The 27,382-nt window shown below is 40.1% G+C and overlaps 1 long non-coding RNA gene across 1 annotated transcript; it reads right to left on the reverse strand.

Annotated features, from left to right (window-relative positions):
- Positions 1–660: 660 nt before the first annotated feature.
- LOC131203884 (uncharacterized) lies at positions 661–27,177 on the reverse strand. Its single transcript, XR_009156496.1, has 3 exons — positions 27,080–27,177; positions 26,552–26,653; positions 661–1,229 (listed from the first exon to the last, which is right to left on the reverse strand). It is a non-coding gene; the product is annotated as an uncharacterized LOC131203884 (long non-coding RNA).
- Between the last annotated feature and the right edge of the window lie 205 nt (positions 27,178–27,382).

Here is a 27,382-nt window from a genome sequence, read left to right on the forward strand (position 1 = left end):
GCAGCTGCCACAAATTACTGACTCATATTTAAGTGAATTGTCAGCTAGGACTCCAAGATCCTTAAAATATATTTTAAATATATTAGAAATATATTTTCCCAAATATATTTGCAGGGAATGGTTCATTCACTGTCAGAAGGAAGTCAAACCTTCCCCTCCTCAACCATTCAATCTTCAGCCATTCAGTCTTCCACCACTTTTCATCATCCAAACTTTCAGCCAATTTCAGGGCAAAAGATTAGAATTACACTTATACAATTAGAATTACAAAAGATTAGATTACACTTATACAGTGGTATCTTGGAACTCATTGTTAATTGGTTCGGGGAGGTGCAATGAGTACCAGAAATGATGGGTAGCAAACAATTTTTTTCCCATAAGGAATAATAAAGTGACTCATAAGGCAGCTGATACTGAAACTTCTAGCTTGTGCAAATGAGTACCAAACAAACATGTGACAAAATTTTCATGTCAAAATGCACTGAGTACCAAATTTGATGAGTTTCAAAGCAGTTGAGTACCAAGGTACCACTGTACTAATTTCCCCATTTCATAAACAGGGTTTTTTTTTCCCCAAGGCCATCACCTTGAGTCATAATACAAAGCCACAAAACCAGCAAGGTGCTTGACCACAGAGTGTTCCCTTTTGGCAGGCTGGCTAATTGCACTTTCCAAGAAATCATAGAGGGCCAGTTTCAAGGAACAATAGAAAGGTTTTCCCATAAAAGAAAGTATCCTGGGAAATTGACATGTGTCCACCTTTGAAGAGTTGATCTTGCATTTTGCTTGTTTGGTACCTTCAGAAACAAACATCTACTCTGCTTCAGGCAAGTGTCCTGTGTTCTTTCAAACAGTTTGGAATAGACCCAGTTTTCCTTCTGACATCATTTTTGGTGTAAAAATTCTTCCATATCAGTAAAAAAAGGGTGTAGACATTTCTCCTAGAACATGGGTTTCCAAGCTTTTGGCTTGCCTCAGCTGCACTGAATGAAGGGGAACTGTCTTGGTCCACATATAAAATATATAATGTAGTTAACGTATATAAATTACAGGGTGGGTTATATACAATCTTGTGGGACTGTGTTAGCTGTGTCCTTGCCAAATGAGTAAAAGAATAAAGGACATTAAAGTACAGAAATCATAAAAAAGGTGTATTGGGATGTTTAACCATGCATACATTTCTTTTTCCAAGTTTTTCTTCAAACTGTAGTATAGTGTAATCCTGCATTCTGAAAAAAATAAATCCAGAGGTGAGGATTACTAATTGTAGATGCAACTTTTCCTACCACATTGTCATGCTTCTTATATAAGTAGTGCTGGGATTCAAATAATTTAACAACCAGTTCTCCGGTTGGGCAGGCGTGGCTAGGGAGGTCAGGTGACTGAGTGGGCGTGGCCAACTCAATGTCACTCACGGCAAGATGGGGCAGCGCAGATAGACAGTGGCCACAGCCTTAGTATGGGAGCAAAATGCTGGCCGGCCCCTCCCCCCTCCCCTCCCAGTCACTCCTCACCTGGTCTGAGAAGATAAGGGTGATGGTGGGGGAGGGAGACTCGCTCTGGGTGGGGATGGAAATCTCCGCCGTAAAGGGTGATACAAGGAGTGGTGCAAGGAATAGCGCAGACCTTCACCGGCTGGAGTGGGATAATGATGCTGTTGCAGCAAGGCAGCTGAAGTGGCGGTGGCGATGGTCAGAACTTTAGTGTGGGAGCGAAGAACCCTTGTATTTGCCTCAGTCTCAGCAACAGCATTCCGCTTTCATTGCACTACATTTGCGTTCAAGGCAGCCCTCACCTCCTGCCACTTTGGGCTCAGAGCTGCAAGCCACATCCGGGAAGCACTACAGCATAGAGAAGTAGCCGGGGCTCCCTCATCTCTTGCTGGATCTCTCGCTGCCCAACAGAGTGCAGCAGGAAATGGCGGGCAGCTACTTCCTGCCTTTGTTAGTGCCTTAGTCGCTCAGGGAGATGCACGACCTGCTCTTTGGACTTGGAGCTGTATGTCGTGTCCCACTCCTCCGCTGACGGCCGGGTCAGGGAAATCCGAATCAGGCTTGCCTCTGCAGCTCTGCCCAAAGTCCTAGCAAAGTCCTCAGAGCAGGCAGGAGACCAGTAAGTGACTTCAGCAAGATAAGTTCGACTTTTGCCTGACTCAGAGACTGCCAGAAAGTAGATCCTTTATATAGGCCATGGGGTGTGGCTCCATGACTCAGCACTCATTAAGGCCTGCCCCTCCCTTCCTTCTGTTGCCTCCGCCTCTCCAATCTTCTGATGCGAGGATTACTCCAATCAGCTGTTGTTGGGAATAAACCCTCCTCAGGCTCACATGCTGTGGAGGAGGGGGAGGGGTCTAGCTGCTCCGTTTGCCTGGGCATGGAGTCAGGGCTGGGGCAGGGAGATGCTCCTTCTTCTGCAGTTTGTGTGGGCATGGAGCCAGGACTTGGGCCGGGAGGCATACATTCCTCAGTGTTCGGGAGCAGGTAAGAAGGCCCCGGCTGCTCTGAGGGCGGGCAAGACACAACACTGTAAGCCGCATCTGGGCAGCACTGCAGTGGAGAGAAACAGCTTATAGCTCTGAGCCTGAAGAGCAGGTCACACATCCAGGAAGCACTACGATGCCTCATCTCTTGCTAGGTCTTGCGGGTGTTTCTTCTGACCCTTGTTGGTGCTGCGCACACTTTGGTCATTCCGGAGATGCTGGGTCAGGCCAGCAGGCAGGCCAGGTAACAGCAGCTGCAGTGGCCTATCTGAACAGACCTACCTCGTAGAAATCATAGCCAGTCCTATTCTGAGCATACCCAGCAATGAGGAGAATGGAACCAAACCACCAAAAGGCAAGACAAGAAACAATGGATGGAAGCTAATTAAGGAGATAAGCAACATAGAACTAAGGAGAAATTTCCTAAGAGTGAGGACAATCAACCAATGGAATAGCTTGCCTTCAGAAGTTGTGGATGCCCCATCACTGGACACTTTTAAAAAGAGACTGGACAATCATTTATCTGAAATGATATAGCATCTCCTGCTCAAGCAGGGAGTTGGACTAGAAGACCTCCAAGGTCCCATCCAACTTTATTATTATTTGTGCTTCTGCTAGTGGTGAGACAAAGAAAGGTTGGTGAAGGCTTGGAGGACAAGGTGGGGAGAGAGAATCTGAACAGTGGAACAAGACCTTTCTTCCTTAAACTTTAATTTCCTCTCTTTTACCCAAATCAAATTAATGTCAGAATGCATGTATGTACGTATTTATTTCAATTTATAAGAGCTGCCACTCTCATCATTATAACTCTGGGTGGCTAACAGTGGCTAAAATCCAACCTAATCAACATCACAACAATAAGTACATAATCAGCAACCAAGATAAAATGGGATGGCTCTTAAATGGTGGCTGGTCCATTGCTTAAGATCTGGATCTTGCACTCTGCATGCATTAAATGTGCTTCTACTCCCACGTGTTCCCACCAGAGCTTAAAAAGCATGCAGCCTTCTGCCTGAGCAGCAAAGCCGCTCCTTTGTTCTCAAAGCCGGTTTAACTGTCTCAAGGCTTTCCCAGAGATCTGAAGTCCTGCTTTATTCTTTCTCATCCCCCACCCCACCCCTCATCCCCAGCTTCGTACGTTGGAGGTTAAGAAGTACGCTACACTATTCAATAAATCGCTTGGCACAGTGTATGACAAAACAAGAAAATGTAATTCAGATTAAAGTCACCCTCTGGCTAAAGCGATAGTTTATTAAGTAAACAGCAAGGCTGCCAATCAAGTCTGCTGGCAGTGATCCTTTGACATTAATCTTTGTTGATGTGATTTAAGGTACACCTGGGCCTTTGTAGAGTATCTCCCATAATTTCTTTCCCATCTCTTTGGATCAAGCTGCTGTGCTTGGCGGGATTGACAAATTCCCCAAGTAATCCCTCAAAAGATTGAAGGAATGCTCCAAGTGCTCCATTAAATTTATTTTCCGTGCTTTAAGAGACCCAAAACTGTGTCCAATAAATAAGTGTTCCCTGTGATTTATTGAAACACTGGTCTGATTTAAAGTTATGGAGCTGGAGGGGAGCAGAATATCACCCCTGGGAGTTGGGAGACCAGCATTAGAAGTGAGTCCAGATGTGCTATTTCAGCACAGGGTGGGGTCGGGGAATGAGGTGGCAGAGTTGAGAGAGGGAGGAAGGGAGAGGAAGGGAGAGAGCTCCAATGCAAAAGAATTGCAAATGACAATGGGGGAACCTTGTTTCCAAAGTTTAACATAAAAGCTCCCCAGTTGTGTTTTTGTTCTGGGAAAAATTTATTGTTGTACTAGTTACTGGGGGAATCAACAAATGCCCCAGTTCTGGACTTTGCCTTTGCACCACTCTTTTGATAAATATGATACTTAGAAATATGCCTCCCTAAAGACAGAAAAGCCATTGAGTTAAAATGAAGTAATCTTTCAGTAAACTCACAGGAATCAAAGCCAGAATGAAATCTTTAAAAAAAAAAATGGGGGGGGGGAGGGAGATAAAAAATGGTGGGGGAGGGAGCTTTTGCTCTCAAGCATTTGAGGAGAAGACGGAGATGAAGGACTGTCCTTTCTACACTATTTTTATCTCCAGAGTTAAAAGTGAAGATTTATTTTTAAAAGGGCCTCTGTATTTGGCTTTTGAACAGATGGAATCTGTTCCTGACTGGTTTTCTGAATACAGTACCAGGAACTCATCAAATTTGTGTTCACTCTTTCCCCTACTCCCCCAGCACTGGGGAGGGGTGATTTGTCTCTCTTTTACTGCATACTAATCTTTGAAAGATCCATAGTGCTGTACATTGTTTTTTCCTCTTCTTCAAATATCCTCCTTCTCCTCCTCCTCCTTCTTCTTTTCCATAGAGGATGAAAATTAATAATAATTTTCTCCCACCTCCAACATAAATGTAGTATAAATTCATAATAAAACTATTATGTAAATTAGGCTGACTGGACAAAAATCATCCCATACACTTTGTGGTTGAATAGGAGTCCCCGTTCACAATTAGACATTCTATTCTGTACACTGTGTTGCATGACGGTCTTCCCAGTATAAGCACCCTTCAGTCATGTAGACTTCAGCTGTCAGAATTCTCAACAAGGCCATGCTGGGGGGGAGAATTCTGGGAATGGAATCCATGATTGGAAGAGATCAAGGTTAAGGAAGTCTGCTCTATGTCAAACAAAAGCTCCCATACCTTCAAACAGAAATGTAAACCACATCGTAGCATCACTTCATTGCTGTTAAAAAAGGATGTCCATGAAGGTATGTAGAAAGATACCGGTATGTTGTTATGGCCTGAAGGGAAGTGAAGAGAAATGGAGCCAGATCTGTTTCACTCCACAAAGCATTCTTTAATACCTCACAGAACGAGGTTCTATCACTCACACTTATCTTCTATGCTTCTAATGGTACTGAAACCAAGAACTGGATGTGAAAAAAGGTTACTTGAGCAACATGTTGACTAATATCCACTGTTCATATTCCCCCTTCCTTCAACCTTGAACAGATGAAAAACAACAATCACCCTGTACTTTGGCAATCTGACATTCTCAATCAAGGTTTATCCCACGATTCTGAAATCAAGTTGTGCCTTGGATTGTGCTTTGCATTTCATGTGTCCATGGTTTTATGCATGTGTACCAATCTACAATCAGAGGGGATTTACCTCCTTGACTTACAACCACAACTGAGCCCAAAATTTATGTTGCTAAGTGATTCAGTTGTTAGTGAGTTTTGCCCCATTTTACAACTTTTCTTGCCACTGTTGTTAAGTGAATCACTGCAGCTGTTAAGTTAGTAACACAATTGTTGAGTGAATCTGTCTTCTCCATTGACTTCGCTTGTCAAAAGGTCACAGAAGATAATCACATGACCCCAAAACACCACAACCTTCATAAATAGAGTCAGTTGCCAAGCATCTGAATTTTGATCACATGACCCTAGGGATGCTGCAATGGTTATAAGTGTGAACAAAAGTCATAAATCACTTTTTTCAGTGCCGTTATAACTTTGAACGGTCACTTCTGTCCCCTTCAGCCACAATTTTTCTGGAAGTACTGTTGTGTATGCATTGCATATCTTCAGACATCTCTTACTGCTATAAGAACTGCTGGATAAGACCTTAAAGAAACAGGTAGCATTTTAGTGAGTAGAATCACATTACTTCCGTAGCATGAAGCATCACATCGTGGCAAAGCACAGCCATCTTATACAGACCTACTTACCAATTCTTCTTTACTATTTGGTGGGGATGGAACAAATCATGCTATTACATCTTTTTGCAGCCAGAAGGTGTAAAAATGGGCCTCCTTGAGATTCTCAGAGTATCAGGGGATGGCAGAAACAGCTGAGTCCACCTAGCCTGAGGCTATGTTTCCATCCTTGATGTTCTCCTTTGTCTTATAAACAGCAACTATCTCAGAAAAAGAGAATAGGATTTACTTGTGTAATGATTTGTGTTATGGAGCAATTTCCCCATCACCACTGGCTTGCATTCTGAAGAGATGCAGAATAAACTGAACCAACTTTATCCTGAGCTTATGGATTGGCTTTGATGACAGAGCACATTTCCCTCCTTATGCACAGACCATAGTCCTGCCTCCTGCATTGTCTCAATGAGCTTGGATGAAGATAAAAGGAAACTGTCTCTTGCAGCACCTGTATTTGCACTGCTCATTCTTCAGTTTAATGTAATAAAATCATTTAATACTGCCATTTCTTTTCTTTTTTTTTCCTGGCAAGCACTGTGTTTATGCTGAGTGATACAGAATGAGGCTGACTGACAGTCGCCTGATTAAAACCATAAATCAAAACTGATTTTAACAGGAAGCAACAAGTAAATCAAGTTTGAAGCTTGGGTTTTGGTGTTTGTGGGCCAGCTGTACTTAAGAAACTGCTGATGGGCACACCATTCCTCAGAACTGCTGCCAAGTTACCGAGAGCTGTTCCACTAGTACATAAGCTTGGAAACCAGAAGGGAAGGAGACCAAATACAAGATTTCTCTTGAAACCTCAGCACTTCCAAGCCCTTGGGCTAAGTAATAAATACTGTGAGAACAGCCCGTGGGTGCAGCATCTCAAGACAAGATCAGGAGAAACAGAACAAATGAGGACTTGAGCTTCTTTTATATACCAATTTCAGACAAGGCTCTTTTGATCTCTGTATCTCCATTTTGATTTTATAATCAGGTTTCATTTTTCAGCAGTGCAATGTTTAGAACACCTTTTCAGAAGGACTTTCTTTGGAAGAAGATGTCTAACAAGTTCAATTGGAGTTAGGTTTGAATTCGCACATGCCATTGTCCCAGAGGAGTTACTTATATACTTAAATCCAGGTCATGGGAAGGGATCATTAATGTATGTTAAGATACATCTCGTAGTTTTCCATTCCATGTGAAATTGAATAAAATGTAGGACTTTTCCAATGTTTATGTAAAACATTTATCTGAAGATGGGGGTTGGACAGGTCAACAGGAGGAAAAGGAATATACAAAGGAAGGCAGACCAACAGGAATATCAGCGGCAACTGTGGGAAGATGCTGGGAAAATCAGTGGGTGGTCTGGCAGGAAGATCCCAGGGAGATAGTGGAATACATCTGACCTGGTTCTGCCTAATTTAGATAACAACATTTTACAACAGTTCTGTTTTCAGAAGCAGAGGCTAAAACAAACAAAATTAGCTCAGAATGCAATTGCTGCAAAGAATGGATAAGAAAGCATCGTGATTTGAGTTCCAGCAAGATTGAAGGCAGACATGAAGAAGCAGACTATGTCATTCCTTAAATAAACATGGATCAGGTTTACAAGGAAGTAAAATGACATGGTTAGAGGCAATCCCACCAATTCCTGCTCCAGTGGCTCAGTATGAATATGATTGGAAAAGAAATGGAAAGAGTTGAGTGTACTGGACTGATCCAAAAAGAAATATGAACAACTTCTGCTCCTTCCAGTATTGCTAAACCTCAACTGCCAGCAGCCCCATCAGCATGGCCAGTGGAGCATTCTGGGACTGGTGCTTTAGCAACATCTGGAAAGCCACACATTCTAGGCCCTCATCTTTGAAACTCTCTTAGAGTTTCTAATGGAGAAAAGGGAATATAGGCTAGAACTCAGGGAAGACTTTTAAAATTCAGCAGATGGAAATGTCAGCATTGACAGAATAGAAAAATTACCTCTTGGTGGTGAGGATGGCCAGCTTTGAGTTAGTTTACTTTTGTGCTGGTTCATTGGCTAAAGAAGCCAATCACCTTTAAATATAATCTGTACACAGGAACATTTGTATTAAAAGCATAAAAGCAGCTGCAAGGCACAGTAAATCATCAGCCAAGGGTCAGGTCTATCTGGAAAAAAAATAATAGCACCTTCTCTATATTAGCTTGAAAACTTATGCTCCTCTGCACAGATCAGCTTATATGTAATCCACCTTAGACAGAACTGGCTGCATAAATAGCACTTAAAGTGGGAGTAAATTTCAATTATATCCACTTGGAAGTGCACTTACACTGCGCATTTTCGATATATTATCAGATTAGATGAAATATTAATTAAAATTAATCAACCACAGACTCAGGGACCCTGTGGGAAGAAGGAACTATAAATACACAGCTTTTAAGAGAGAGAGGAACAATTTCTTTGCTTCTATTTGGCTAATTAATTATTGAAATGTTTCTTTGAGTGGGGAAAGATAAGGGAGTCTGGATAGCTCAGATCTTGAGATTTGTCTGCCACAGAATAATTCAGTCATGATTCTGTGTCTGTGCACATTTTCTTGGCAAAGGCAAGGGATGTCTTTGGGTCTGAAGTCAGTTGCCTTACAGTTTTTCAGTAGGTTTTCCCTTGCAAAAAGAGCCTTCTGCTTTTTTCTATATTATTCTCAAGATACTGGAGAATTCCTTTTCCATTTCTCTAGATGAGTGGTGCTTTTGTGCATTTCTGATGGTTGAAAGATGTTCCTGCTGATGGTGTGGGTTTTATTTTTTCACTTACACAACTTTCCATTGCTCTGAAGCCTCCTTGTCTACCTACCATTCTCCATCTGAAGTTATCTTATGGTGTTTTTCTAAGGGAGTTGTTTGTTTTTTTCTTCTTTCTTTTTCTCCCTAGCATTTTCTTACTAGTGGAAGGACTGGTTTTTTTTTTAGATCAACTGAAGATTGAGGCATTATCTGTAATAGTGATTGACTGAATTGTTTGCTGCCCAAGCCAGAGGTTGTGGGGAGGGAGAGAGGGAGAAGGAGAGGGGGAGGGAAGGAGGGAGAAGAGGAGGGGGGGAGAGAGCCAAATTTCATTCCTAAGGCAGGGCTAAACTCAGTTTCCTAGTATCTAGATTGGTGCCTTCAGCATTAGACCAAACTGGCTCTCTTCCTAGGGATATAATTGATGAGTGGGAAATCAGAGAGGCTGTAAACCTCTGGAAAACTCATTGCACAATGAAAGACAGAACATTTACACCAACTCTTCAGATATCTTGCAACTTTAAGGACAGCAAGAATAGCACAGGGCACCTATATGAATTGCACTGCAATTCTTATTCTTTGGGGGAGAAAAAATCAAAAGCATTCAGGAAATTGAACTTGTAGAAAATAAAACTGGAAGGAGAAATTGTATGTGTGCCTCTCAAAGATAATGGTGTACACAACACATGTTCCAAAATAAAAGTGCTCACCTGGAGGTAGGAATGGATGAGTCATATCCATTTCGGCCTCTCTCACTTTCCCTACTTTTATATTCATTTCATTTCTGCATCAATCTGAAATTGCTTTTACAAAAAAGTTGCGTGCAAATTAGAGTTTTTTAATAGGGAACTCCTTGTTCTTGATCTTTCTGTCATTATTCCAAACAACAGTTAAAATCCATTCTCCTGACATTTTTATAGAGACAGCCTGCATCCCAAGATAAAATTAGTATCATGAAAATCTAAGTAACGTGCACCAGTCTGAAAATTAATTACAGTATTTTGTACCAAGTGGAGCCTCTGGATAATTTTCAAGGATATTCTCAGGTAGAGATATTTGCATATATATTTTCCAGTAATTCCCTCCATCCCCACCCATTCCTGTTCATGGTTTCTTCATAATAATATATTGTCTCACTTGTATTGTGTTTTTAGTTTTGTTTCATCAAACTGATTGTATGTTGCATAAAGGACTCAGATAACAGGTGAGGAATAAAGGAAAACAATCAGTTTAAAACTGATCCAAAACTTATTTTGAACCTTAGATTAACAAACCATGAATAGCCCCAACTTGTTTGATATGTTGCTGAGAATGATGGTATGGATACAAAGCAGGAAAAAATGTAGTGATAAATATGTAGTTGATTTCTATCTGTGGTCACATGAAAAGCTCATCCAGTATTGGACCTGCCACAAGTTAAATCTCTAAATAAAAATGATCCTTGGCTCCATTTGTTGAGAAAGGTATAGTTTATTAGAGATCAAGTATATTGCAGTAGTGCAAAGCCAGAACTGAAAATTGTGTGCCAAATTGGGTACAAAGAGACAGTTGGACAGATTGTTCTGAAATAGACTTTTATTTCTAAGGAATGAAATAAAAGTTTATCTAAAAATTAAAGGCGTTAACACAACAAATTAGCTAGCAGGTTTAATAACAAAGAAACATGATTGAATTTCAGATAATTACTAGTTTTGTTGGAAATGTTTGTTAACTGTGCTCAAGTACTACACAATATTTTCAATGATAGTTGCACCTGAATTTTAAATAATATAAAGCAACCACCACGCCTTACAATTATTTCTGCCATTGTTCTGCCATTTCTCTATTTTTTCAACACCATTTAAGTGCTAGCAAATTTTTGCAAGTGATTTCTCCTAACATTATGTAGGTATTTTATTGGAGATGTCCATTTAAAATTTCAGAGAAGTACAAATTTCAAAAGATAACCAAGTATCAATTGGCATTTTGTTTTGAAAGCATATCAAAATATTAAACTATGAATTATATAAATATCTACCCTTCCTACTCTGAATAGTTGAACATACATACAGACGCCAATGAAATTTAGGCATTATATACCATATATGGCCAAATCTTAACAATCTAAGCTAGATGGGGAAATCAAACCAAGACAGGGGAGACAAAAGGTTTAGTTGTCTAGATGTGCATCTTTGTGACTCTGAAGGAAACAGGAATTGGGGTCATTTCCTGCCAGATGCTGAACTGCTCCAGCCTGATGAAAGTTTGCCTGTTGAATATCAAAGGATTCCCATGCACAAATGTATTTCCTGCCATTTTGCAGTTTAGCTAATATGTCAGTCAGTGAGCTATGAAATTTAAAAGCTAGGGAGAATATAAGCATTGTCTAAATCTGTACAAAAATTTTGTGAAACTGGAAGGGGAGGAGAGGGGAGGAGAGCAGAGAATTCCAATCATATTCATCCAGCTAATTTGCAGCCTTTACAAACTTTCATAAACCATTTCAACAATCTCTTTCTTTTTCTGTAGGAGGAAGAGAACTCAAAGGTCACATGCCTCCCAGTTGGTTGCCCAGGAATCTGTGAAATGTTACCCTTCTTTCTGCTTTTTAGGAAGTAGCGCCTGCGCATCTGTAAAATGCAGTCACGCATATTAGTTCTGACAGCTTGAATTAATATGTCACATTCTATGATCCATATTGGCGACAGGCCTTCTGACCCTATCAGCACATGGCTTCCTTGGCTGAGAACTAGGAGGCTTTGGATTGACTGGACGTTTTGCAAGAACAACATCGAGATGGGGGCAGAGAAGGATAGTCTGTGTGTTTGTGTGCATGTGTGTGTGTGTGTGTGTGTGTGTGTGTGTGTGTGTGTATGAGAGAGAGAGAGAGAGTTTTTTTGAGTATGTAAGTTCACTAATGAGTAATAGGATCATGATTTAACAAGATGTTATAAAACTAGATTTACAAATATGCACAAACCCTAAAATTACAGCTGCTATGTTTTTGGATCACATTGTCTCCAAGCAAATAAACCACAATATAATTTAGCATGATAGTCTGGTTCCCACAACATGTTAAGAGCACATCTTCTCATCCCATCCCACCTCTCTAACCATTTTTAAGGACTATGTCCTTACAACATTGCCTTTGCCTTCTTCCCAGCCCAGTGAAGAGAGATGCACCTGGATTGTGCATTCTTTTTAATTGGGGATGATGCATTTAATTGGGGAGTATTCTGTGACTATATATCAGAAGTAGGCAAGCATTGAGACATCTTCCACATATTTTGGACTCTATCCCTAAATGTCTATGGAGATTCTCAGCTTTTTCAAAATTTCAGAACTGAAGAAGCTTCTTTGATGTGAAGCAAAATGTCTTCAAGTAAAAACAAAGAAAGTACAGTTACCTTTTGAAAAAGCACATCTGGAACTCTATCCCTAACCATTTTTTCCTTGGCCATTGCCTTTGGTCCAATCGAAAACTCCAGAGGAATGCCAATATTCTTGCCTTCTTCCAAAAATATGCACAATTTTTAGAATTTTCCTCACAAAATAGACCTGTTTGTATATTCTTTGCGTCAATATACAGCATTTTGTAAATTATATCTGAAGAAAGCACAATATAGGAGCACTCTCTTTGCCTTTTGAGACAAAGTTAAACATTTCAAACATTGTAGAAGTACAGAAATCAAAGGATAACTACAGCCAATAAGGATGAAGGTATTCAGTTTGCTTTGCAAATAGAACCAGATCAAATCATAGTTTATTCCTCTCCAAGCTGGCTTTCTAGCCATCTCCCTAAAGGTGTTGTTGCTGCTGCTGCTCCTATTAGTGACATTTTAATTTAATTTAATGTGTAGATCAGAAGCAGGTGGCCATTTATATACCCATGAGCATACATTTTGATTTTATTTTTCAGTCTCCAAAACCTTCAGGGAATGTGTAGTAATGTAATAACATCATCAAAGGAGAAGAAATCGTTTGGCTTTTTTAAGGGAATCGGGAATCAAGACTGATTAAACAAAATAGGAATGTTAAATCTCTGGAAGTTTGATACAACTGTTTTACAATTTATTCTTCAAAAGCATAGGGAAAAAATCCTTGATAGAATGTTAGCAACTGAAACTAACATTTGGCAGTATGAAGTTCAGCTGGAGGGAGGGTCTAGGGTAGGGGTATCAAATTGGTGGCCTGTGGGCCAGATACATCACGTGCAGGCCACACCTACCCAGCTCCATGAAGGGGGAAACATCACATGATGGCCACGTGACATGGAAAGTTTGACATCTGTGGTCTAGGGCAATGGTCTCTTAAACTTGGCAACGTTAAGACATGTAGACTTCAACTCTCAGAGGAATTCTGGGAGTTGAAGTCCATAAATCTTAAAGTTGCAAAGTTTGGAGACCCCTGGTCTAGGAAACAAAAAGCTGGGGTTCAGGGCTGCTTGAAGCAACAAGTTACACAGCAATTCTGAAATTCCCCAAATCAATGACATGGACATGATGACATCATCACCCAAATGCTGTCATTGCAGACCTGCACCCTGATGTTTGATTGGAGGATGTAAATTGAAAAATTTGCATGATGATGTCATTGGCTGCCTACTCCTCTCCTTTGCCCCTCTCTTCACATGGGTACCTTTGGCTTGCAGTCTATAGGCACAGGTTGCCTATCCCATTATTAACAGAGAGTAGGAAGAGACCTTGGAGGTCTTCTAGTCTAACCCCATGCTCAAGCAGGAAACTCTATACCATTTCAGATAAATGGCTGTCCAATCTCTTCTTAAAAACTTCCAGTGTTGAAGCATCCACAACTTTTGGATGGAAGTTGTTGCACTGATTAATTGTTTTAACTATCAGGAAATTTCTCCTTAGTTCTAGGTTGGTTTTTTCCTTGATTTGTTATCATCCATTGTTTCTTGTCTTGTCTTTTGGTACTTTAAAGATAGGTTGACTCCTTCTTCTTTGTGGCAACCGCTTAGATATTGGACTACTGCTATCATGTCACCCTAGCCCTTCTTTTCATTAAGCTAGCCATACCCGATTCCTTCAATTGTTTTTCATGTTTTAAGCCTCCAGTCCCTTAATCATCTTTATTGCTCTTCTTTGCACTCTTTCTAGAGTCTCAACATCTTTTTTACATTGTGGCGACCAAAACTGGATGCAATATTCAGTATTTGCAATATTTATAATATATGCTATATTTGTACAAAGGACCTACTCAACCACAGAACAATAGCCTTTTCCAAATTGTGTGAAATCATTACAGGGCCAATAAATAATATTGCCTTATAAATCTTTGCCCACTTTTCCATAACAATTTCTGTAAATGAAGTACTGGATTGTATTTTTAATCTTGGAACACAACTATTTTCCTGTTTGCTTCTTGGCTGTAAGGAGCATTTCACAATTGCTTGTGAAAATTGGCTTGTGTGTGAGAAAGTCATGCAAAACAAAGTTTCACTAACTTGATAAAACAAATTTCAACACTAAAAAATGAAAACTCAAATGAACTAAATCTCTTCCCAACTCATCTATCATTACACAATTCACAACCTAATATACAACCTACAATTCAACCTAGACAACAAATAAATACAACACAACCTAAACAACAAATAACTACTAACCAACTAATCAGAGATGCTATGGACAGAGGATAAAAAATAAACAATGCAATATTATTTGGACTAGAAAACACTAACGAACCTGATATCAATAAGATTCAAAACATCATTGGATATAACTCATCAACCATCTTCCCAAATGAAATAATTGCTGTTTCCAGAGATGGACCAGAATATAAAAACAGTGATGGGTCAACAGCACCAATATTTTGTAGAGTCACATGTATAAATGAGGACAGCAAATGTAAATTCCATAAACTCAATTGCTAAAACCGATCCCGCCTACAGTAAACTTAGATCACGTCCTGATCTATCTTTTCTACAACGGATACGTTCTCGTGAACTTTGCACAGAACTTAAACGAAGACAAGACAATGGCGAATCCAACCTATACATCGACTACCATGCAGATTGCATAAAAAATAAAACCTTCAATCAAAAAATCACCTCCAAACCCCCCATCACCCATAACAATCAACCAGTCATCCCATTATTCAACCAAGTGCCCATCACCCTACCATCCATTCAGCCAACCATCCAAACAGCCATCCAAACAGCCATTCAACCAGCCATCCAAACAGCCATCCAAACAGCCATCCAACAATCCACCCAACCAGCCATCCAAACAGCCATCCACCCAACCAGCCAAACTACCATCCAACCAGCCACCCACCCAACCATTCAACCAAACATCTCAATACAAAACATCCAACCACCCATCCAACCATCTATTCAACCACCTATTGTGCACATCCCCCAACCTACAAACATCCAAAACTAGGTATGCACGCCCCTTACCTCTACAAAACCAATTATTACAGATCTCAAATGCAAATTGATAAATGCAAGAAGCATTGTTAACAAATTACTTGAATTTATCCTCTTGTTAAACAGTGGTACATTAGATATTATTTTTGTTTATGAAACATGGCTGAACTCATTCCTTCCTGACTCCATTATCTCAAACAAAGAATATCAAGTTTATCGATCAGATCGTGAAAAGCGAAGAGGTGGTGGAGTGGCTATCTTTTACAAAAAGTCACTGAATCTAAAAAATATCCAAGTTGCACAAAAACTTTCTCTTCCTGAAACTATTGTATGCGACCTATCCCTCAACACTACTCTTCGATTCTTACTATGCTACAGAACCCCTGACTATGACATTACCCATGCAAATATGCTAACCTCACTGCTAACATGGGCTACCTCTTGCCCATATCCTCTCATCTTCCTGAGTGACCTAAATCTACCTCTCATAAACTGGATAACTAATGAATGTACAACCGATCCAATCCATACTACACTATACAACACTGTTACAAACCTAGGTCTTGAACAACTTGTAACTAACAACACAAGACTCAACAACTGCCTTGATCTCATCTTCTGCAACAACTCCAACTCAATTTATGGACTACAAATTAAAGAACCTTTTTCCAACAGTGACCACTGCATGATTGATTTTCATCTCAATATACGTCCATACTTAAATCATAATAACAATAGTATTCCCAGCTACAACTTCAAAAAAGCCAACTACCATCTTATAAACAACGATCTTTCATTTCTGGACTGGCAAAATCTGTTTGCAACCTGCACAACCGCTGAAGACCACTATAGAGTTTTCCTACTTGAAATCAATAAAGTCATTAAACTATATGTATCACAAATGACCACCATGACCAGGAAAAGCAAACTACCCATATCAATAAAAAAGCTTCAATCAAAAAAAAAAAATCCCTCTCGAAAAGAAACAAAAAAGGCTGTGTAGCAAATTTCAAAAACCGCTACAAAAATATATGCAACCAAATAAAAACTGAATGCACAAATTATCACACCAAGCAAGAAGAGAACCTTTTGCGCACAAATTCCAATCGTGCCTTTTATAATTTTGTGAACAATAAACTTAAAGACTCAAGATCCATCCCACCACTAAAAGATTCTAACAACAAAGAATACAATGACGAAACTGTTAAAGCTAACCTCTTCAACAGTTTCTTTGGCTCAGTTTTTGTTAACAGCAATAACACATATCCGACATTCCATAAACGCACTAGCATTGAATATGATGACTTAACCCATATAGATTTCACAGAAGATAACGTTGAAAAAGCTCTTCATAACTTGAAACCATCGCTATCTATTGGACCTGATGGACTATGCGCATACTTCTTAAAAAAACTTTCCACTAATGTAGCAGAACCCCTAAGCATAATCTTTGACAAAGCTTTCACAACCAGTTCCCTTCCCAAACTTTGGTCACTAGCCACAGTCATCCCTATCTTCAAAAAAGGAGACCCCAGCTTAGTAGAAAATTACAGACCGATCTCTCTGTGCTGCGTCACATGCAAAGTCATGGAATCAATCATCAACCAATCCATTACCTCACACTTAGAAACTAACAACCTATTTTCCAATAAACAATTTGGTTTCAGGAAAAAATTATCATGCAACTTACAACTTCTTCACTGTAAAAACATATGGACTACAAATCTCGATCAAGGCAAAACAATAGATGCAATCTACATAGACTTCTGCAAAGCTTTTGACTCAGTAGTACAGGATAACTTCTCCTAAAACTAAAATCCTATGGCATTTCAGGACCCCTTCACAAATGGATTTCTGCATTTCTGTCCAACAGACAACAAGTGGTCAAAATTGGCAATGCTCAATCAAATCCTGTTCCTGTCAAGAGTGGCGTTCCTCAAGGCAGCATCCTTGGACCAACACTCTTCATACTATACATTAATGATCTTTGTGACCATATCGCAAGTAATTGTGTTCTCTTCGCTGATGATGTCAAACTATTTAACACCACAGACAATGCATCTATCATCCAAAAAGACCTTGATCATCTAACCACTTGGTCTAAAACTTGGCAACTCCAGATCTCAACCAGCAAATGCTCAGTCTTACATATTAGAAAAAAGAACCCAAACACTAAGTACATACTTGATGGACATTACCTTACAAATGACCCCCACCCCGTTAAAGACCTTGGAGTTTTCATGTCAAATGATCTAAGTGTCAAAGCCCACTGTAACTACATAGCAAAAAAGGCTCTAAGAGTTGTAAACCTAATCCTGCGTAGCTTCTTTTCCAAAAACACTACAGTACTAACCAGAGCATATAAAACATTTGCTAGACCAATTCTAGAATACAGCTCGCCTATTTGGAACCCTCACCACATCATACAATTGAGCGAGTCCAGAAATATTTTACAAGAAGAGTTCTCCATTCCTCTGAAAACAACAAAACACCTTATCCCACCAGACTTGAAATCCTAGGCTTAGAAAACTTGGAACTCTGTCGTCTTCGACAAGACCTAAGTTTAACTCATAGAATCATCTATTGTAATGTCCTTCCTGTTAAAGACTACTTCAGCTTTAATTGCAACAATACAAGAGCAACCAGCAGATTTAAACTTAATGTTAACCGCTTTAATCTAGATTGCAGAAAATATGACTTCTGTAACAGAATCATCAGTGCTTGGAATACTTTACCTGACTCTGTGGTCTCTTCCCATAATCCTAAAAGCTTCAACCAAAAACTTTCTACTATTGACCTCACCCCATTCCTAAGAGGACCATAAGGGGCGTGCATAAGCACACAAACGTGCCTACCGTTCCTGTCCTATTGTTTTTCTTTTCTTTTCTTCTTCCTATATATATATTGATGCTTATACCGCCTAATATTTACTCATATATATGTTTATATATAATCCTTTTTATATGATGTTGTGACAAAAATAAATAAATAAATAAAATAAAAATAAAAATAAATAAAAACACTGAAATAATCATAAATCAACCTTGTTTAATAGTTTCAGATTTAACATTTTGGAAGATATGAATTTGGGAGATAATTTTTATAAAATCCATTTATACTACACAGAAAGCATATATTATTTTAAATGGAGATCTTACAAAACCATGTGAGATACAAAAAGGAACAAGACAAGGCTGCCCATTGTCCTTTCTGTTTATTTTGGTTCCTGGAATACTGAATATAGATATCAGACAAGATGAGAGCATTGTAGGAATAAAGATTTAAAAAGAAACTCACAAGTTAAAGGCTTTGCCAAATGACTTGGTGTTGGTTTTGGAAGATCTTTTAAAGGGATTTTAAATTAATGGTTAAAGTAAAAAACAATTGGTGCACAGTTAGGTCTTAAGGTTAATAATCAAAATACAAAGATATTAATAGAAATATGAAAATACAAGATGAAATAGAATTGATGAATGAAACAGGTTTCAAATAGCTGAGGAAAAAGTCACAGAACTTTGTTTTTATGTATGACAACTGTAGCAGTATTATTATATGCACAAAAGTGGAAAGACTCAACATTACCCACAAAGGAGAAATGGGCTGGTGAAGATGATCTGTAGAGATGGCTAAATGACTTTCTTGATTAGACAATATCTATGTCCATTGCTGACTGGAAGCCCTTTATAGACCTTTTGAATAAAAGAGCAGAATATGAATTTATAGCTTATAGTATTGATGATTAGAAAAAATAGCTAATAGAAAAAAGTGTTTGTTTTTGTAATCACAGAATAAGAGGTACTTGAGATTTGTAATTATACTTGTTCTAAAAGAAATTGGAAGCAACTACTTTTAATTTATTTTCATTTACTTTTGTACTTTTGACCTTTTCTTTGTTGTTCTTTCCCTTTTCTTTTCTTTTTGCTTTGTTTTAGTTCTTGTTACTTTTTATATTTTGTTTATAAGTATTAAAGGTAGGGATAGGGGTAGAGATGAGAGAGAGAGAGGTAAATAAAGATATATAGATATCTCAATACTAACCATGCATTGCTTGTTTTTTCCTCTTCTATTTATGCTATCCATTGGACTAAAAAGTTAATATTGACTCAGCCAGCCAAGAAGTCAATAACCACAGACCTTAAAGGTCAGAGAATTGTGATTCCAAATAAGAATATCACCTGCCTTGGGTGAACTGGCCAACCCTCTCCTTGCTGTATGGGAAGAAGTTTGCAAATGCTATCTGTGAAAATTATTCATAGATACAATGTTCCCTTTTGGAGTATCAGTGTTATGCAGAGCACAGAAAAGAAATAAAAATAATAACCCAAAGTTATGAAAATGAAAAAGGAAACATACTTAAAATTAGTTTACATTCATATTATTTGCCATATCTCTCCATGTCTTTAGCAATAGCACTCAGCATTAGCACTTTTAGACTGTTTCTGTTGAAAGAGGCGGTGGTGAGGCCCCTCCTTAAGAAGCCGTCCTTGGACCCGGCTGTTTTAGGTAATTATCGTCCGGTCTCCAACCTTCGCTTCGCGGCGAAGGTTGTAGAGAGTATGGTGGCATATCGATTTCCCTTGCACCTGGATGAAACTGTCTATCTAGACCCGTTCCAGTCCGGTTTTCGGCCCGGTTACAGTACGGAGACGGCTTTGGTCGCGTTGGTGGATGATCTCTGGAGGGCCAGGGATAGGGGTTGCTCCTCTGCCCTGGTCCTATTAGACCTCTCAGCGGCCTTCGATACCATCGACCATGGTATCCTGCTGCGCCGGTTGGAGGGATTGGGAGTGGGAGGCACCGTTTATCGGTGGTTCTCCTCCTATCTCTCCGACCGGTCGCAGTCGGTGTTGACGGGGGCAGAGGTCAGCCCGAGGCGCCTCACTTGTGGGGTGCCGAGGTCGATCCTCTCGCCCCTCCTGTTTAACATCTACATGAAGCCGCTGGGTGAGTTCATCAGTGGTTTCGGTGTGAAGTACCAGCTGTATGCGGATGACACCCAGCTGTACTTTTCTACACCGGACCACCCCAAGCTATCAAGTGCTGTCCCGGTGCCTGGAGGCCGTCGGGTCTGGATGGGGAGAAATAGGCTCAAGCTCAATCCCTCCAAGACAGAGTGGCTGTGGATGCCGCATCCCGGTACAGTCAGCTAAATCCAGGCTGACCATCGGTGGCGAGTCATTGGCCCCGATGGAAAGGGTCCGCAACAGGCGTCCTCCTGGATGAACGGCTGTCTCTAGAAGATCATCTGACGGCGTCTCCAGGAGAGCGTTCACCAGGTTCGCCTGGTACGCCAGTTGCGCCTTTCTGGACCGGGATGCCCTATGCATGGTCACTCACGCACTCGTGACGTCTCGCCTGGATTACTGCAATGCTCTCTACATGGGGCTCCCTTGAAGGGCATCCGGAGGCTGCAGTTAGTCCAGAATGCGGCTGCTGGTGATAGATGGAGCCCCGTGGCTCCCGTATAACACCCATCCTCGCAGGCTGCACTGGCTACCTGTGGCTTTCGGGTGCGCTTCAAGTTCTGGTGACCACCTTTAAAGCGCTCCATGGCATTGGGCGGGTTACTTACGGGACCGCCTACTGCTACTGAATATCTCTCACCGACCCGTGCGCTCTCACAGGAGGGTCTCCTCAGGGTGCCGTCAGCGCGGCAATGTCGTCTGCGACACCCAGGGAAGGGCCTTCTCTGTGGGGCCCCCACCCTCTGGAATGAACTACCCCGGACTTGTCAGCTTTGGAGGAGGAGGACCCCGAGCACCGCCTTTCGCGCTGGCATTCCGGGATTTCCCTTTGTTTAGAGCTGGGAATCCTCCTTCCTCAGCGGCCTTTCCCTGCCCCAGTCCTCAGAGCTCTCTCTCCGGATCGCTCTTCTAGTTGACCCTATACTTTAGGCTGGAACAAGCGGTTTGAGAACTGGGTTATTGCTTTACTATCTTCTCTTGCTTTTTCATGCTCGGGCAACCCTGGGCTTTCCTCGAGTCTCATTTCCCACCCTAGACTTATACTCGAGTCAATAGTTTTTCCCAGTTTTTTGTGGTAAAATTTGGTACCTCGGCTTATATTCGGGTCGGCTTATACTCGAGTATATACGGTATATGCACAAAAGTGGAAAGACTCAACATTACCCACAAAGGAGAAATGGGCTGGTGAAGATGATCTGTAGAGATGGCTAAATGACTTTCTTGATTAGACAATATCTATGTCCATTGCTGACTGGAAGCCCTTTATAGACCTTTTGAATAAAAGAGCAGAATATGAATTTATAGCTTATAGTATTGATGATTAGAAAAAATAGCTAATAGAAAAAAGTGTTTGTTTTTGTAATCACAGAATAAGAGGTACTTGAGATTTGTAATTATACTTGTTCTAAAAGAAATTGGAAGCAACTACTTTTAATTTCTTTTCATTTACTTTTGTACTTTTGACCTTTTCTTTGTTGTTCTTTCCCTTTTCTTTTCTTTTATGTACACTTACAGCATATGCACCAAGACAAATTCCTTGTGTGTCCAATCACACTTGACCAATAAAATTCTATTCTATTCTATTCTATAACAGGCTGGATTTTAAATTTGCAATAAATAAACTTTGCATTTTATATTTGACAATCGCTAGAATTCTTTTTTAATGGATTTTCTCACTTAAGCAATACATTTGCCTATCAGAGACCCGACCTGGCCATTTTTTTCAACTTATATAATACCCATAAGAGAAAAAGATTCAACAAGGTTCAAACTAACCAACTTTGCCTCTGTGCAGAGGCAGCCACTGGGTCTTTAATGATGGTGTGATGTGTTCTGTGAATGCTGTCTATATTCATCTATGGACACAATTCAGTTAAACCTTAGCATTATTATTGAGAAAAACGTTGGAACTTTTTAAGGTTTCTAGTCTGCCTTCCAGTCTTCTCCTGATGCCCAGCAATGTATCTGCATAAAAAGCATTGCGCCAACAATAATTGCTCTGCCAGATTTCCTTCAGCTTTGCAACACAACAAAGAAATTTGACTTCAAAAGCATCCCAACCTGTTTCCTATTCAGTCCTTCAAATACAACTCAATAAAGGAAGCCGACAGCCTGTTCTCTTGAGTGATCGCAGCTCTAGTTGTCGCACCCTTTTCTTTGTTGTTCTTTCCTTTTCTTTTCTTTTATGTACACTTACAGCATATGCACCAAGACAAATTCCTTGTGTGTCCAATCACACTTGACCAATAAAATTCTATTCTATAACAGGCTGGATTTTAAATTTGCAATAAATAAACTTTGCATTTTATATTTGACAATCGCTAGAATTCTTTTTTAATGGATTTTCTCACTTAAGCAATACATTTGCCTATCAGAGACCCGACCTGGCCATTTTTTTCAACTTATATAATACCCATAAGAGAAAAAGATTCAACAAGGTTCAAACTAACCAACTTTGCCTCTGTGCAGAGGCAGCCACTGGGTCTTTAATGATGGTGTGATGTGTTCTGTGAATGCTGTCTATATTCATCTATGGACACAATTCAGTTAAACCTTAGCATTATTATTGAGAAAAACGTTGGAACTTTTTAAGGTTTCTAGTCTGCCTTCCAGTCTTCTCCTGATGCCCAGCAATGTATCTGCATAAAAAGCATTGCGCCAACAATAATTGCTCTGCCAGATTTCCTTCAGCTTTGCAACACAACAAAGAAATGTGACAACCCTCCAACCACTGTGCTGATCAAGCCACTTATTATAATAAGCTCTGGTGTTTTAGCTTTGAGTCTAGACTTCTAGCAAGCAAGGTAGAGAACTGTGAGTTGAAATTTAAAAAAAATGTTTACTAGATTCAACCATCTTGTTCACATATGTCTGGAAAATTTGCACAGGGAAACAACTCATAACTCATCTAGCAGCATCTCAGCCATGTCCTACATTGGGTGGATGCAGAATTAATATTTCAAGTTTCCCACCGAGTGCCAAGGCATGCAGTGTCCAAATCTGGAAGATCCCTCTGTGTCTGATTGCATTCAACCTTCTCGACCGGGTCATTGAATTAACTTGGAAAACTAGTTCAGATAACATCAGAAGCCAATGGCCTGAATTCAGATTAGTTCATTATAATGGCAAAGGGCAATGTAAGTAGGAAACCTCAAGCCCATTGCACAATGTGGGCAGGATAATTAGAACTTCAGAAAAAATAATTGCTACCAACCTGCCTTCCACTGAGGACCTGTATACTGCACAAATCAAGAAGAGGGCCGTGAAAATATTTACAGATCCCTCACATCCTGGACATAAACTCTTTCAACTCCTACCCTCAAAACGACGCTATAGAGCACTGCACAACAGAACAACTAGACACAAGAACAGTTTTTTCCCGAAGGCCATCACTCTGCTAAACAAATAATTCCTTCAACACTGTAAAACTATTTACTAAATCTGCACTACTATTAATCTTCTCATAGTTCCCATCACCAATCTCTTTCCACTTATGACTGTATGACTGTAACTTTGTTGCTGGCAATCCTTATGATTTATATTGATATATTGACCATCAATTGTGTTGTACCTTGATGAACGTATCTTTTCTTTTATGTACACTTACAGCATATGCACCAAGACAAATTCCTTGTGTGTCCAATCACACTTGACCAATAAAATTCTATTCTATAACAGGCTGGATTTTAAATTTGCAATAAATAAACTTTGCATTTTATATTTGACAATCGCTAGAATTCTTTTTTAATGGATTTTCTCACTTTAGCAATACATTTGCCTATCAGAAACCCGACCTGGCCATTTTTTTCAACTTATATAATACCCATAAGAGAAAAAGATTCAACAAGGTTCAAACTAACCAACTTTGCCTCTGTGCAGAGGCAGCCACTGGGTCTTTAATGATGGTGTGATGTGTTCTGTGAATGCTGTCTATATTCATCTATGGACACAATTCAGTTAAACCTTAGCATTATTATTGAGAAAAACGTTGGAACTTTTTAAGGTTTCTAGTCTGCCTTCCAGTCTTCTCCTGATGCCCAGCAATGTATCTGCATAAAAAGCATTGCGCCAACAATAATTGCTCTGCCAGATTTCCTTCAGCTTTGCAACACAACAAAGAAATTTGACTTCAAAAGCATCCCAACCTGTTTCCTATTCAGTCCTTCAAATACGACTCAATAAAGGAAGCTGACAGCCTGTTCTCTTGAGTGATCGCAGCTCTAGTTGTCGCACCCTTTTCTTTGGCTGTCAGGCACACCTTCCTTTCTCCTTCCCTCTACCCATCTTCTCTTTAGACAGGTATAAGACACGGGAGCATGCAGAGACCTGTAGACTCATCAGTTGCTTATCAGCCTCTTCCCAGCAGCAGAAGAGTAAAGGAGTTGGACAGCAAGGGATAGCAAAGTACTTTCCGTCTTCTGGTTCCCTCCCCCCCCCACTTTATAAATACCATTCTTCTTTGAAGATTCTGTTGGGTGGTCCCTCCTGTTCAAAAGTTTCAGTGAAGGGGCAGAAGATGAATTATAAGCTTGCTGAGGATTCTCTCTGTACTGAAAACTCATGTCAAGCTGAAGCCAGGTTTTTTTCAAGATTAATGAAATATAAAGGAAAGTCGGCTCTTCTTTCTTCATTCTTGAACTAGTCAATTCCTTTGATATGTCAAATTGCTAGCCAGCATAACAGGAGTTGCTTGTTGCTCATACCGGTGGTCCTCAACTTACAACCACTCATTTAGCAACAACACTGAAAAAAATGACTTACAACCAAACCTCACATGACCCTCCGTGACACAACATCCCGACAGTCACATGATCAAAGTTGAGGCGCTTGGCAACTAGCATGTATTCATGACAGTTGCCATGTCCTCATGTCCTGTTGCCCCATTTGTGACTTCCCCAGCCAGTTTCTGACAAGCAAAGTCAATGCAATAAGCTGCATTCACCAAATGACCATGTGACTAACTTAACAACTGCATTAATTCATCTAACAACCAAAATAGGTTATAAAATCAGGCGTGGCTCAATTAACAACCACCTTGCTTAGTTTAACGATGGAAATTCTAGTCTCAATTGTGCTTGTAACTTGACAACTACCTATATTGAACAAGTGACTCCATACCAAAGATATAAAATTGTCTTGGTGGTTCCAATCAAACCACTAAACCAAATAAGGCATCTAGATGGTTCTCTGTTCAGACATTATGTGGTTAGTTGGATGAAAGTTACATTTTTGGGTTTAATAGAAATTCTCAAATTAAACATACAGTGCTTTCTCCAACTTCACTGTTGTGTTTCCAGCCCCCAAACCTGGCCCCATGCCCGAAAGTGACTCCAAGAGTGAGGGGGAAGGGCCGGTAAGGCTTACCTTACCAATTCCTTTGGCCCCGCTCTAGGAGCCAGAACCAGGCCAGTCAGAGGACGTAATGAGGCCGTCATCCCCTGATTCCTCCCTTCCTCAGGCTACGCCTTCAGACCCAGCTGACAATAATAATAATCAAGCTTGGATTGACCCACGCTTCAGAAGATTAGAAAGGCGACATCATCAAAGGGATCCACAGGATATATAAGGAGCTTTGGGACTGCTCTCACTCCATGGGAAGCAAAAGTTTAGCTGAACAGTTTCAAAAACAGCTGAAAGTCTTGCTGAAAGTCTTGCTACGTGAGTCATTTGTTTGAACTTTGGCAGGCAGCTGCGATTTCTCTGCCAGGACTGATAAGAGCCGTGAATCCACTGGCTGAAGGCCAGCTCGTTCTGTTCCTTCTGTTACACTGGCTTGAGTTAAGAGAGTTAAGAGAGAGAGGTACATCCAGTTGTTTTGAGGTTACTCTTTCACTCTTTAAATTTATCTAGTTCAAAGTTAGGGCCATCAGATACTATCAATGGCGTGATTCAATTCAAGAAGCATAATCTGAAATTGCACACTAGCCAGTTAATTTCCAGTAACTTCCAAGTATGTCACTCAATTCACATGTATTTTTCTCCCCAGAGGTTTCCTTAAAACTGGAATTTATGGAAAAATTTTGCTTTCAACATTTTCCTGTTTCAAAAAAGAAATACTCTGGTAATGTTAGAGTCTAGTAAAAATCTGAAGGATAGGGTACTGGATCCAAGTTTGAATCATAGTCTCAGTTGTGGTCAATGTGCCTACCTGTGTATGCAGTCTTGAGCAACTAGAAATGAGCAGTTAGAAAGCTTCGCAGTTATCAAAATGCATTTGGGAAGGAAAGAGAGAACATTGCCAAAATAAATTATTAAGTACCTCAGAAATAAAATAGAAAGTCAGCAGTCTCTTTTGCACAGAAAGAAGCTCCTGAGTAACTGTGAAGCACGTGAGAAGGGCTATCTCCTGAGGACCAAGAAGCTGTAGAATAACAAAGGTATTCAGGTTAATACATAAAAAATAAACAAAACACCTCCACCATTTTCCAACAACAAAAATGCCTTTAAACACACATACACAGAAATGGAGTTTAAATAAAATTGAAAGGGATTTCTTGGGGAAATAGGAAGGCAGATTTCAACCGTTAGTAAGATAAGGCAACACAGTGCTTTTATACTTTAGACTAGGAAAGAAGTTTTGGTTTAAGGCAGCAGGGCTTCTCTCTAAGCTGTGCCAACGCCTAGCATATCCTTCTCCAAGAACAGAAGGATCTTCCCAGCTGTTCTAACCAAACTCTCCTCATAAACCTGGGTGGGATCAGAGAAAATCCTTCTCACACCTCCACCTTGTCAAAAAGAACAGGTTTAAGAGGCTGCTGACAATTGAGACAATGAAAGCTAATCTCACCTGTCTCTCTTCTGTAGGCCAAACTGTTTTCAGGAGCAGCCGTATTTCCTCATCACCAACTTGACAAAGTTTTCCTCCGGGCTGCTACCACACCCTTATATTTTCTGTTGACAGGAGACAAGGAAGATCTGGAGTTCCCTCACTCAGCTCCAGATAGTTTGCATTGTGGCAACAGGGGAAAAGGGAAAGAGTTTCAACACCATCTACAAGATAGGGTTCTGCTGGCCAAGTTAGGTTCATGTCAGGTTGTATACCACCAAATAAAATGGAAAGCACTTTAGATGTTTATAAAAATGTATATTA

Source organism: Ahaetulla prasina, chromosome 9, assembly GCF_028640845.1.
Source record: "Ahaetulla prasina isolate Xishuangbanna chromosome 9, ASM2864084v1, whole genome shotgun sequence".
NCBI classification, from domain to species: domain Eukaryota; kingdom Metazoa; phylum Chordata; class Lepidosauria; order Squamata; family Colubridae; genus Ahaetulla; species Ahaetulla prasina.